General features: G+C 39.7%; 1 protein-coding gene across 1 annotated transcript in view; it reads right to left on the bottom strand.

The window, feature by feature from the left end:
- Positions 1–12,162, bottom strand: part of MED27 (mediator complex subunit 27) — an 84,194-nt gene that overhangs the window by 26,747 nt on the left and 45,285 nt on the right. The window lies entirely within an intron of this gene.

Here is a 12,162-nt window from a genome sequence, read left to right as displayed (position 1 = left end):
ACAAACTCTGCAGCTTGATCAGATCCATGAATGAATTCATCAATAAAACTGTTTTCATGCTAACCCACATTTGTGCTCTAGGGGAAAAAAAAAGACGACTTTGGAAAAATTGGTTGTCTGAGTTGGATTAACAGTAAAAATAAAACATCTAATTATTTCCCTTTAATCTGCTTAAATAAAGGCAAAAAATGTTGAATTCCTGCTCTTCAATGTAATTCAGTTCCAATGTTAGTGTTAAACCGATGCTCCAATTGCTGCTTCACAAAGCAAAGGATTAAAATAATCAGAAAAAAATAAAATCCAATCAGGAAAGCTACACTTCCACAGCTGGTTAAGTCAGCTCACTTTTAAAAGTAACTAAAGAATGAAACGAGTTAGGACAATTTTGCATAAAATCCTTAACCCAAGGTGTGCACAAGAAAGTTCCTCCATTCACTGCAGTGACTCATTAACACTTGCTGCTGATAAGCAAAGCCAAGACATCCAGAAGCCAAGAACTTCCTCAGCACTGGGAAAGAGGAGGCACATAAGACACTGCTCCAGGATGAGCAAGCTACACATCAACAGCACACACCCAACGGATTTTAAATGTTACTGAACCCCAGACTTATTTTATAAAGCATGAGAGTTTATGTTGTTTTGTAAATGCAATTACTCCAGGCTCCACAAATAAACTAATCTCTTGCTTGTGGGGAGGACAGAGATGACTGGCTGTGGTACAGGCAAGGAGAGGGTCTGTGGTTCTCCATCAGCACAGCCTTGCACACCACGATGCAGATTATTGCACAGCTGAAGTTTTCCAAAGTTTTTCCAAGCTTTGGGCAATAAGAAGTTTAAGACAAACAAAATATGAAGTTGCATAAAACGAGACACTGATACAGTGCATTAAGGAAGGAAAATTCAAGTAATTTTAAATCATGTGAACAACAACTGGACTTGGGCATTTAATCTGCTTAATGTCCTTCTGAAAATCCCAGCAGACATGTACATTCATCTTTTGAAAATGGGTGGAGGTACTCAATTCTTGGAAGTCTTTCTTAGACAGGATTATTTTTAAAATGTAAAACTTGTCTTGACCATGAGGCTTAAAACCTGACCCAAACCCAACTGTCACCTTGTACTACCTGAGCAGTATAAGGCAGAGCAGGGAATTCACAGAGCTGTGAAGTCTTCCTTTTAAATGAAACCACACATACAGCAAACCAGAAATCTTCTCATTTGTATTAACCAGCTTCTGAAACCACTTACAGGTGACTTTTTGGGCTTAGAAGCCTGTTAATTTTGTACCACTTTTCCCAGATCAGCTGACAAAAAAGAAAATTAAACCCAGATGCTTCAGGAAATAGGACACTTTACTTTGGCAACTCTATCAGGACCATCCATACTGGGAGCATTTGCCTTTACTTCTCAGTCAGTGGGATGTCAGAGAAAACCCAAGACCAATAGGATAAAAGAGCATGATACACGTAGCATTGTTTTGCCTTTTTTCAAGTAGACATCAGGCTTTCCTGAGGGCTCATCAGAACAGAAAGATTCTTCAAAGATGCATATATAATTACTAAATTAGCCTAACTACATGGTGGCCTCAAATATAAAATGACAAACAACCTAATCTAAGGCAAAATTCTTCCATAGATTTGCCCTTCAGAGAGGACATCTGGTAAAACATCTTGCGAAGGGATGGATACGATAAATCAGAAGCAGCAAAGTAATGTAAAAGTGTAACTGGTGACGACTTCAGAGAAAACTGAGGAACATATGATAAAGAAAAGATAAAGTGCACTCCTGAGGCTGTCTGGGAAAAGGGTCAGAGAAAAAGCTGCTGTCTGGAACTTATTTTGCAGAACTGATTTAGTGCCAAAATAAGCAGAGTCACAACTTACACATCTCTGTCCAGTTTTAGCTCAAAAATACGATGGTTCCTATTTATGTTCCAGAACCTCTTGCCCAGTTTCAGAGAAGTGAAGCACTTGAGGATGGAGAAAAGTCTAATTTTACTTTGCCAATGAGCAAAGTTCTGACGTCCTTCCCACATCTCAGCTCTCTCCTACATACAAAAGATGCTGGTTGGAAGGAACATTTACAAACCCAGAAGGAATAACTCAAAGCAGGGAAAAGCAAATGGAAACAGATTTGCTCAAGCATTTGGCCTATTTTCATCTTAAGAAAAAGAAATTAATAGAATTCTCAGAATTAACCACAAGTTGAAATTTTATGTACTAGAATAGGCATTGTTCCACCTACAAAGGGTTGAACAGTGTCTAGACACACTCCCTCCCCATCGATCCTCTGTGATGCAAAGAATGTTCAAAAAGGTCTGAAGCCAGACTGTAAAAGATCATACCCAGTAATTCCCATGTTACAGCACAGTATTTAAACTCTTTATAGACAGAATTTCATACTATTTACTCTTCTAGGTCTCAAAAGGCAATACATTAACACCTTTTTGTTGCAACACCCAAACTTAGTTCCATTCAACTAAAAAAAGCTTCCAGTAACTTCATCAATGCCTGCATCCCAATCCAGATCCATGTGCAACTCCTAATCCACATCCATGTGCATGATAGTCAGAAAAGAACAATGGATTTGACCAACAAGTCTCCCTATCATTAAATCTTACCAAGTACTAAAGCAATAAAGTAATATTGTAATAAAGTAAAATATCTCTGCCATTTTCCCAAGAAGTGTATCCACAAATCCTCTGGTCTCTATTAGAGGAACAATGCCTGGAACAGACAGAAGATACCTTTGAAGCCAGTTAGGAAATACTGTTTAGAATGGCCTAATTATCCATGCAAAACACTCACTGAGAAGTTTCAGTGCTAAAACATCAGGTTGACAACATAGAAATAATTCAGGAACCATTTCTGTAGATAAATGGTCTTGTACCATCACTTTGATTCACATAAAGGCACCCCTAAAAGACAGCAATATAGAAAAGTAATTAATTATAAATGCCTTTCAGTTCCATACTGGACAGATGGCTTTGCTCTCTAATGTGACCTCTTTTATTTTTTTTTTTAATTTTTACTGGATTAGATCCAGCAATCCAGTGTTAGTGTGATGTTTAACAGCTTAGACAAGACTTAAATGGCATTTATCCCACAGTGTTTTACTTGCATGCTGTTCACTTTATCCACTCCACACAACAATTTCAAGATTAGAAATACAGGTATTAATAATCATTTTCCAAGGAGGTCTTTTGGAAGAAAGAAAATTTTGCTAAATGATCTTGGCAAGATCGAGAAAAAGAGAGAGGGGAGGAAAATATACATTTGTAACATGAAAGAGGGTAAACTTTCCTCTACACTCAGTGGAAAACACCACATCTGAGATAAAAAGAAACTCTACAATTTTGTTGAATCAGGATTCATGATATTCTGGAGAGCAACATTCTCTCACTTACTAGCACAGTATTTACTTGCTCACAGATTTTTATAATTTTTTTTGGCTTTCACAGTTACTATTTTCAATCCAGCTAATAATTTCTTTTCACATGTGTGATATTTCAGAAGCATGGGCTGCTGAAGGCATCAGGACACAGAGCCTGCCTGCACTCGTTCCAAGATCTATGGAACAGCAATTTTTTGCAGAACCAAAACTCAATATACATAGAACTTAAAGCTCTTAGCAGCGGCAGGATTTAAAGTATTATAGATTTTATAAAGAGACTCAATAGGTTTCAGGCAACCTGATTAGAGAAATAGTATATTTTAACACATACAAGGTAATCACAGTTCTAGTGTGATTTATTCATCACGGAATTAAAGTTTTAATTTGATTCAGCTACCTGCTAGGCAAGTCTCTGCAGGTAGCAAATTCAAGTTGATAGAAGGCTTTTCAGAGGCATCAATTAGCAACAGTTATTAAAACAGTGACCTCTGCCAGCTTTGGTGAGATGACACTTCCTGCTTGGATAGGCAATGAAGAGTGTGAAAAGAAATTCAACACCGCTCACGCTGCGAGAGAGACTTCAAGCCTCAAGACTAAATCAGACAGCTGGCACAATCCCTGACATCTGTACAACCATCCTGGAAGTCTCTGCCTCGTTCCACAAATTCCACAGGTTTTGTTAGTTTTTTTTTTTTCTTTTTATTATTGTTAATTCAGGTTCTTGCTTTTTAGTTTTGTAGAACCTCTCTAAAAATGCTCATTTTTCCCGGCTCCAGTACTAAACTTGCTTGTTTTGAGCAACTTCTCCTCCAGCTATGTTTCCTTGCCAGGCTGTTTTCTCTTACAGTTGTTAACACCGTCCTCTTGTCCTTTCTGAACAAACTGCTTCAGCAGTTTTCTCTCTCTTCTCACCCAGTTTTCAGGTTTCTCTTGGTGGAAGGCTCCAGCCAGGAGTCTGTTTCTTCCCTTCTCATCTGCACATTAACTCGGTCTCTGCTACTCCTTCAGTGCCTCTGTTGCCACTGTAAAATCTTTATTCATGACACATTAAAAAGGAAAAACGTTCTCTCTTTCAAATAACTGACTTCTAACTACCATGAGGTAAACTGAGGGCAGAAGGAGTAAATCTGAGCCTCTAGAGCTGTACACAGTTCTTCAGTCTTGGGGCTAAAACACAGAATGAGCGGAAGGAAGTTTAACCAATGTCTTGGTAATATGAATCCAGATGTGTGGAAAGAAGTAAGTCAGAATGTGTGGACTATAGGGAACTAATTTGCTAAGAAACCCTGAACAAAGGTCCTAAGGAACAAATTTGCTAAGATTCATGCCCAACTTCACTCTGCCCTGCAGAGGGAAAGCAAGACAACACACATTTGAAAGCACTGAAAGATCCAGCTCCATCCCTGACAGAAGGCACACTTCCACTGATTCTTACAAATTCACTTGCTTTCAACTTTGCTATGGATGTTATTTTGGTCATAGAGGAGTTTTGTTTTATTATTGAGTGGATGCAAAAGATTAAGTTCTGTGCCTAAATAGCCTAGCAGTGTTTACATATAAACACAGGGTGGTCTGCTGCAAAAGCATATGCACACAGAGCTGTATCAAACACTTACCATCTGCACTTCTCACTCACAAAAGGCCAAACCTGGTACAGCACTTAAAGGATGCATGTGAAATCGTTTGGACAGTTCTCTAGAAGCCAAGGCAGGGTGTTTAAGGGCTGGATTTACAAAGACATTTAGAAACCTGAGGCTGTGATTCAACAATTTTCAGCCTTCAGCACCACCAGTGCCATAAGGCACTGACACATCCCCTCCCGCACACAGCAGCGTTCAGCCCCCTCAGCTGTGCTGTGCTGGAGGAGCTGGAGCTCACAACTGAGCTGGTTTGAAAAAAAAGAAAGCACTAGTTTAAATCTAAACCAGTTCCATGACTCAACTCCCCGTGTGCCGCCACAATTCCTGGCGGGATCGCGCGTCACGGGCCAGGAGTACGGCACGCCGGGGTCTTTCTGTGACAACAGTAAAATATTGGTTTATGGTAAAAGGTGTTACTTAAACTGCATTGTTTGTACAGCAAACACAATTCTGAATTCTTCAGTGCTACCGTGAGTCCACTGCTAAGAGACATAAACCTGCAGGGAACATCCTCAAAGGTATGAGCTGACAGTGAGGGCACAAACACACACAGGCTCTCCCGCTGAATGCTCGTGGAATGCAAACCTGCTGCTGAGTCAAACAGTCTCTGGACACCTGCACACTTACATTATATATGAACACCTCTGTAACACACTCTGAAAACACATGTTGTCAGTGCATACTTTGTTTCTTGAGACACAGCAAAAAGACAGCTGCTCACAACACTGAATTCCAGTGAACCACCCTGAAAAGTGTAACTTTAATAAGGAAAACCAAGTTACAAATAGAGGCCTTGCAGCTCAATTCCCAGAGCTATTCTTTTACAGTATTGATATAGTTTTTTCTTTGTACTTATGTGGAACGCTCTTCAAAGTGCCTTTAATTCACAGCAGTAATCATGAGAGGAATATGGATATTAGAATGTGTGAAAACTGGTTAACGAAACAAGCATGAATCTACTTTACAGTCATCACCAGGATCCTGCCTGAGCCCGCACTAGTCCGTGCTTTACGGAAAACATTAACTCCTTTATACACACCTTGAGAGGAAAAACAGCCCTCCCTTAACCATGTAGCATCACTGGTAAAATAATTTCAGAACCAATACTTCACAGCACATATGTACTGTTTATATTTCCACTTCTTCACCAAACTAGATGTTGCTCCACAGCCCAACAAAAAATGCTAACAACAGCCACTTTCAGGGGCTTGGATAAGAATCAGAGTTATTACATCAGTGTTTATCTACAAGACAGTTCTTGAATTACTCCTGACTTGTTGAGCAATTTGTGCCCCACTCCTCAGCCTAAAATTGTACATGCACATAACATGTTTCCACACAGCAAATACATGTTTCCAGGTAGCAGAGCTGTGCCAAAATTCCTTAGGAGCTGTCCCCCCAGTGTTTCTGAGCTGGGTGATGCCCACCCTCTCCACCACCAGGTCACCTGAGGTTGCTGGGTCTTCACTGTGAGGTAAAACCACCTCTCCTGGGAGGTAAAACCACTCCCAGTGAGTCCTGAGTGAGGCAGAGGGGATTAAGCTGTGAATTGCTGATGACAAACGTCTCAGAATACGGCATCAAGTTCAGTCCTGCTTCTAGAAAATTTGATGGGCTAGGATGGTTTTTAGCCCACCTGTCCAGCCAGATTCCCAAACAAAGTGAATGGGGCTCTGCCATCTGGGAAAGGTCCCACTGTGTGGACCACCTGATGGGATCCTGACACTGTGCATTACTCCACACTGTCAGTCCCAAGTTCAGCCTCCTCAAGACAAAATTCAGTATTTTATAACATTATTTTCAGCTCTGCTACTGAAGAATTACTGCAAAGCCTTCTCACTTACTTTCTCTGTACTTTATTTCTCCCTTAATGCAGCAGAAATTACAGTACTCAGCTCCTTTCATGAACAGCAACAGATGATGCATGATACCTCTTATTTATTCTATACCTATGAAAAGCAGCAAGATTTTACCTTTGGGTGGAGAGACTGATGAACAGGGAATAGAGAATGTTGTGCCCAGTTAGACCTTTCTTTACACTGTGTTTGACCATATGACAGGCACTGCTGGAAGGAAGAGATCTTAGTGATCACTTCTGTTAGGTACAGCAAGTCCCAGAACTTTGTGAAGGCATCACAAATTCCAGAGGATGGGAGGGAGGATGGAAGGATTAAGGACAAAACCCCCTGGAGAACAGTTAACATATCAAAACAGGAGAGCAGAGCAAACCATTTCATACACAGGACTGAAATACACACAATTAGGAAGTAAAGACTCAAATTTTAGACCTCATCAATAGACTTCAAACAGCCACTCAAAAAGAGCATCCACTTCAAGATCTAGTGCTTTGTCAAAATTATAAATTGTGCTAAAAACAGGCAAGTCTTAATAGCACTAGTTCTAAGGGTACTTAGGATACTTGACATCAGCCTTTAAGGACCCTTAAGATTGATTTGTTATTCTCTAATTAAGAGGCAAGTAAAGGTGAAGAAAAAAGTAGAAAAGATGAGATACAAATGATCACTTGCACAGCCCAGTGCAATTTATTACACCACCTTTTACCAAATACACATTTCCACTTTTCTGATCACCTACTTTAAGTTTTCCTTCAGGGAATTTCATAATTAGTCCTGATTTCTAGCTCTTCACAATTATGCTCTGACCAAGTATTTCGATCTGCCTGTGATACTACAGAGATAAAAATCTATCTTAAAACTCAGAGGCTTATCAAAAGACTCCTTCAAGGTCATCTTCACACTCCAGTACAAAAACTGGAGATAACAAGTACAATTAGGCATTTATAAACTCAAGACTCTCTCACTACAATCAGTTAGGAGAGAGAAGCCCTTCAAAACATTATTTTCTAAAAAATACATTTTCATCACTCCTTCCTCCAACATGACAAGTTGTTTCTTAGGTTGGGAGTTTTTATAGGGCTTATGGAAATTAATTGCGTGGCTTCCACTGAAAGTCAACGTGGGGGAGGAGGGCGAATTCCCTTGAGGAAATTCTCTGAAAAATCACCTTTCTTTTTAAGTAAGAGTTGGTTAAAGGAAAGGGTTTCTCATGGTAGTTACTCCTGGGCTTGCTGAACATCACATGGCAAAGCGACTGTAGGAATTCACTGCACCTTTTTGGCCATTTTCCCACTCTTTTGGCCATTTTCCCTCTCATTTGCTATCTCCCCTCTCACAAGGATCACTGTGCAGCCACCACAGAGATCAGACAGGCTTTATGTTCACTCTGGCTTTCTAAATGCTGGAGTCTCCGTGCTCCCTGTGTTCCACCCCTGCCCTGAACAGGCAAAGCAGAGTTTAAAACCTTTCCTGGGGTGCAGGCCTGGACTAAAGCCAAGTACTACTGTAAGCAAATAGAGAAGTTCAGAAGTGTAGTTGTTTTACATTACCTGCAGAGGTTCCCTAAAAAATAAAACATCAACTAACATTCATGCCAAATATATCTAAAGCAGAATAACCCCTTTAAAACCATCCTGTCTGCTGCTATCAGGGAGAAATGTTCAACCTATTAAAAAATAATACAATTCTGTTTAAGTATACTAACAGAGAAAAGTGCCTAAGTGAAACCCAAGGAAAGAAGATTTCCTTAGGTAAATACAAACATGATTACTAGCACTGCCTAGCTTGGTTCCTAGTTATGTTTCCCTAATTCTGAGCATCCACTTCATGAATATCAAGTTCAAAACCTGTAAACAGCAAATTCCTTCAAGGTGATTATTCAAAGTAAAGAAATCCCAAACCGTCAGATAATTTCTAACAGTAAAGAGGTACAGATTCAAAAAAAAAAAAAGGAGAAAGGAAAAGAAAAGGACAGTCTTGAGTGGCATGAAATAATCCACCTGTACCTGGGACTGTACTTGGTCACCAGCCAGAACTCGGACTCTGCCAAATGACATTTCAGAAGTGCTGCTACAGACAGGCAAATAAAAGATTTCTTGCAGCCCCTGCAGACAACACCAGCCTGATGAACCTTTTCTGATCTGCAGCCGGGGTGTCTGGCCCGTCTGTCAATGCCAGTGGCTCGCAGCAGGGAGTGGTTTATTATTCCAAAAAGATGCTCCAATAAGAGGGGGTCAGCCCTGAATCACTACCGTGAAAAGATTTAATTAGATTTTTACACTCGCTAAAGACATTCCCTGCACACACACACAAAATATTAAATATGGAGATAAATGATAGTCTATTTTAAGGCAAGGTTACTTCTGTGGTCTGTTTTAAACTCACTGTTTATATTTTTCCTTGTCTTGAGAGGGCTCTTTACATTATCCAGTTACACTGTCCAAGTTTAAAGGTTTCTTGTGAAAAAGATTCAGTAATTTTTTGATTCAAAACTCTTGAGGCAAATCTGCTGAAGTATTCCACCCAATACAGAGCTCTATCTTTTCCTAGGAAAAGTTCTGATCCATCAAAACACCCCAACCATACCAAACGAAAGAGAAAAAAACCAACAAAAACATCCCAAATTTGCTTCATCAAGAGTAAAAGCTGCAGAATAGTTTGATACCAAACACATGGACAACATATATCAATGTAATATTGTACTGCAGTGTTTTAATTAAAAATATACTGGATAAAGTAGAGAATGGGACTCAGCTATATTGATACACAGAGCTGCAAACAATCTGCATTAGCAGACAGAACATTCATTAAGAGTAAAATTATATCAAAGATCTTTCTAAAAGCCACCAGAGGAAAGTTGAAGTCAACCATGAGGGCCAGGGCTATTAGAGCAGTTTCAATCGTTAGGAAACCATTATCTCAAATTCATGCTGCTACCAGGATACAGGTTCACCCAGTAACATGACAGCAAATTATGTGATTAATTAGCTCCCACACAGCTCCTCTGAGTCAACCAGTTGAAACTGATGCCCTAAAGAAACAGATAAAATATTACTAAATGGTACCTATTGCCTCAAAAGACTGTCCTGCAGTCATGCTTCCAAACATCAGTGGATTTGCAGATGTTTTAAGGGAGCTCTCCTACCACACTCACTTTGCATTCACTACTCACAGCACTGACACTGATGTGCATTTCTGTATTTGATTTTGCTTTCACCACTTATTATTTTTGCTTTTCGCCTAAAATTGCAGTCATCAAGTTTCCTGTAGACTCAAAACACAAACACAAACCACACTTGCATTCATCCAGTGTCAGATCCATTCTTAAGAGCACTTCAGAGGCATTTTTAAAAAGGAGACAAAATATTTGCTATTGATTGCATTTTGTAACTATTTGGCAAAAGACATCGGACAAACATTGCACAATACCTCTGAAAAAGAAGCATGAAGATGGGAAAGCTGAAAAATAAAGCTTGACTGAGAACAAAACAAATGTAGCTGAAGTTACATCCACCACTGAAAGCTTTACTGCTTTGACTGGTGTCCTGCACCCCATCCCCTTATAGACTGAGTCAGCTGCACCCAGTGAGAAGTCAGCAACAGTAGAAGACAAAATATGGGCAAACAAAACAAAGGGCTCATTTTGCTCTTTTCAAAGGCTTTAAAAAAACCCCAAACTCCTAAAGCATGAGCTTAAAATGCATGGGGGTACAAACATTTCCCAGCATCACAGGGCAGCATCACTGACGTGCCAGGAGAGGCTCTGTGCTCACCCAGAGCTGGACTTTTCTCAGTGTATCTTCTCCTTCACACTGAGGAGGTGGAAATGAACATTCAGGATTTGAAATGAATATGGAAATGTGGAAATGAATATTTAGGATTTGAAAGCAAAAAGGGTCAACTATGGACAGATCTTATGTGAGAGGAAAAAACCTCTTTATTGAAATTCTCTGAAACAACCAACCAGAGCAGGTTAAGAGATAAGGAAATATTTGAAACAAGCCGAAAATGAAGGACCATCCAACTCCCAGGTTCTCTATGCACCTCCTTCACACCAGCATTTTAAGATGTGCCAAGAATTTCAGCAGAGGTTATCTGAGAGACATGCAAAACACAGACCTTTAAGATCTAGTATATGCTGACACTTTAATAAAGTAATCAGTGCAAAAACAAACAGTGGCTCACTTGCATAAGAGCTTTCTGGTGGAGGATGATGCCTAAGACACAAAGAATTAAATGGCTTAAATACATACCAGCACAGAAACAGCTGATTCAATCATGGCACTGCAGAGAGGCAAAAGTACAGAGCAGGAGAGAAAGGATATTACAACACTCAGGCTTCAATATCAGAATCTCTCTGCCTGTCAATGACTTAACAAAAAACAGAGGGTAAACAGCAATTGTGGAATAAGAGAAAGAAATTAGTAGCAGCAGATAATATTTTAGTTGTACTAGCAAAAATTATAATTGATTTTCTGTCTGTGCTGTTAGAGCTGCTATCTTTGCACCAAAAATAAATTTTCATTTTGAAAGCGTAATCACACGTTAAAATAGTTCTACCTCGCAGTTTCTGTCCACAAGCTCATTTTACAAGGGGCATACAAGAGTCACCATTGCTCTGTCATGTCAAGAAATCCATTTCACTTCCTTAGGAATATCCAAGATTAGATGGCATTAGATTTGCTTATCATCTATTAGGTTGTAAAATCACGTTGCTGAAGGAGGAACCTTTTGCCTAAATGAAGAGCAACTTTCACAGTAGAAAAGATCATGGAAGTATCAACTCAATAAACTGCTTTAAGTCAGATTTTAGATTTTTTAAAAAAATCATACAACTATTATTTTAAATGCCAAGCACTCCTGCTTGTAGCATTCCTTTTAGTTAACTCATCTGCTTCTCATTGTGGTTTTTTAAGCAGGCTACTCTAACCTACATTATCACTTATTGCAGTTTCTCCAAAAATATCTGCTTGCTCTTCCATCAGCCACCTCCCTCAAACCCTCCTTCCCAAGGTTCACAAGAAGTGGGTTTTCAGTAGATCTGCATAAACAAGAAGCACTAACTGGACCTCTAGGACTACTTTGGTGACAGCTACAAGTGCAGCCTTCCATCCCTGGAGGTTTCAGGATTCAGCTGGGCAATGTCACGGCTCATCTGACTGACTTGTGACAAAAGATCACCTCTGAATGGGAGGATGGACTCAATGACCTCCCCAGGAACTTCCAACTCACTCTCCAACTAGAAATCAAAGAGGATTCAGAGCTGAGAGGCT

This window comes from Chiroxiphia lanceolata, chromosome 21, assembly GCF_009829145.1.
Source record: "Chiroxiphia lanceolata isolate bChiLan1 chromosome 21, bChiLan1.pri, whole genome shotgun sequence".
NCBI classification, from domain to species: Eukaryota; Metazoa; Chordata; class Aves; order Passeriformes; family Pipridae; genus Chiroxiphia; species Chiroxiphia lanceolata.
This window is presented reverse-complemented; position numbering and strand designations above follow the sequence as displayed.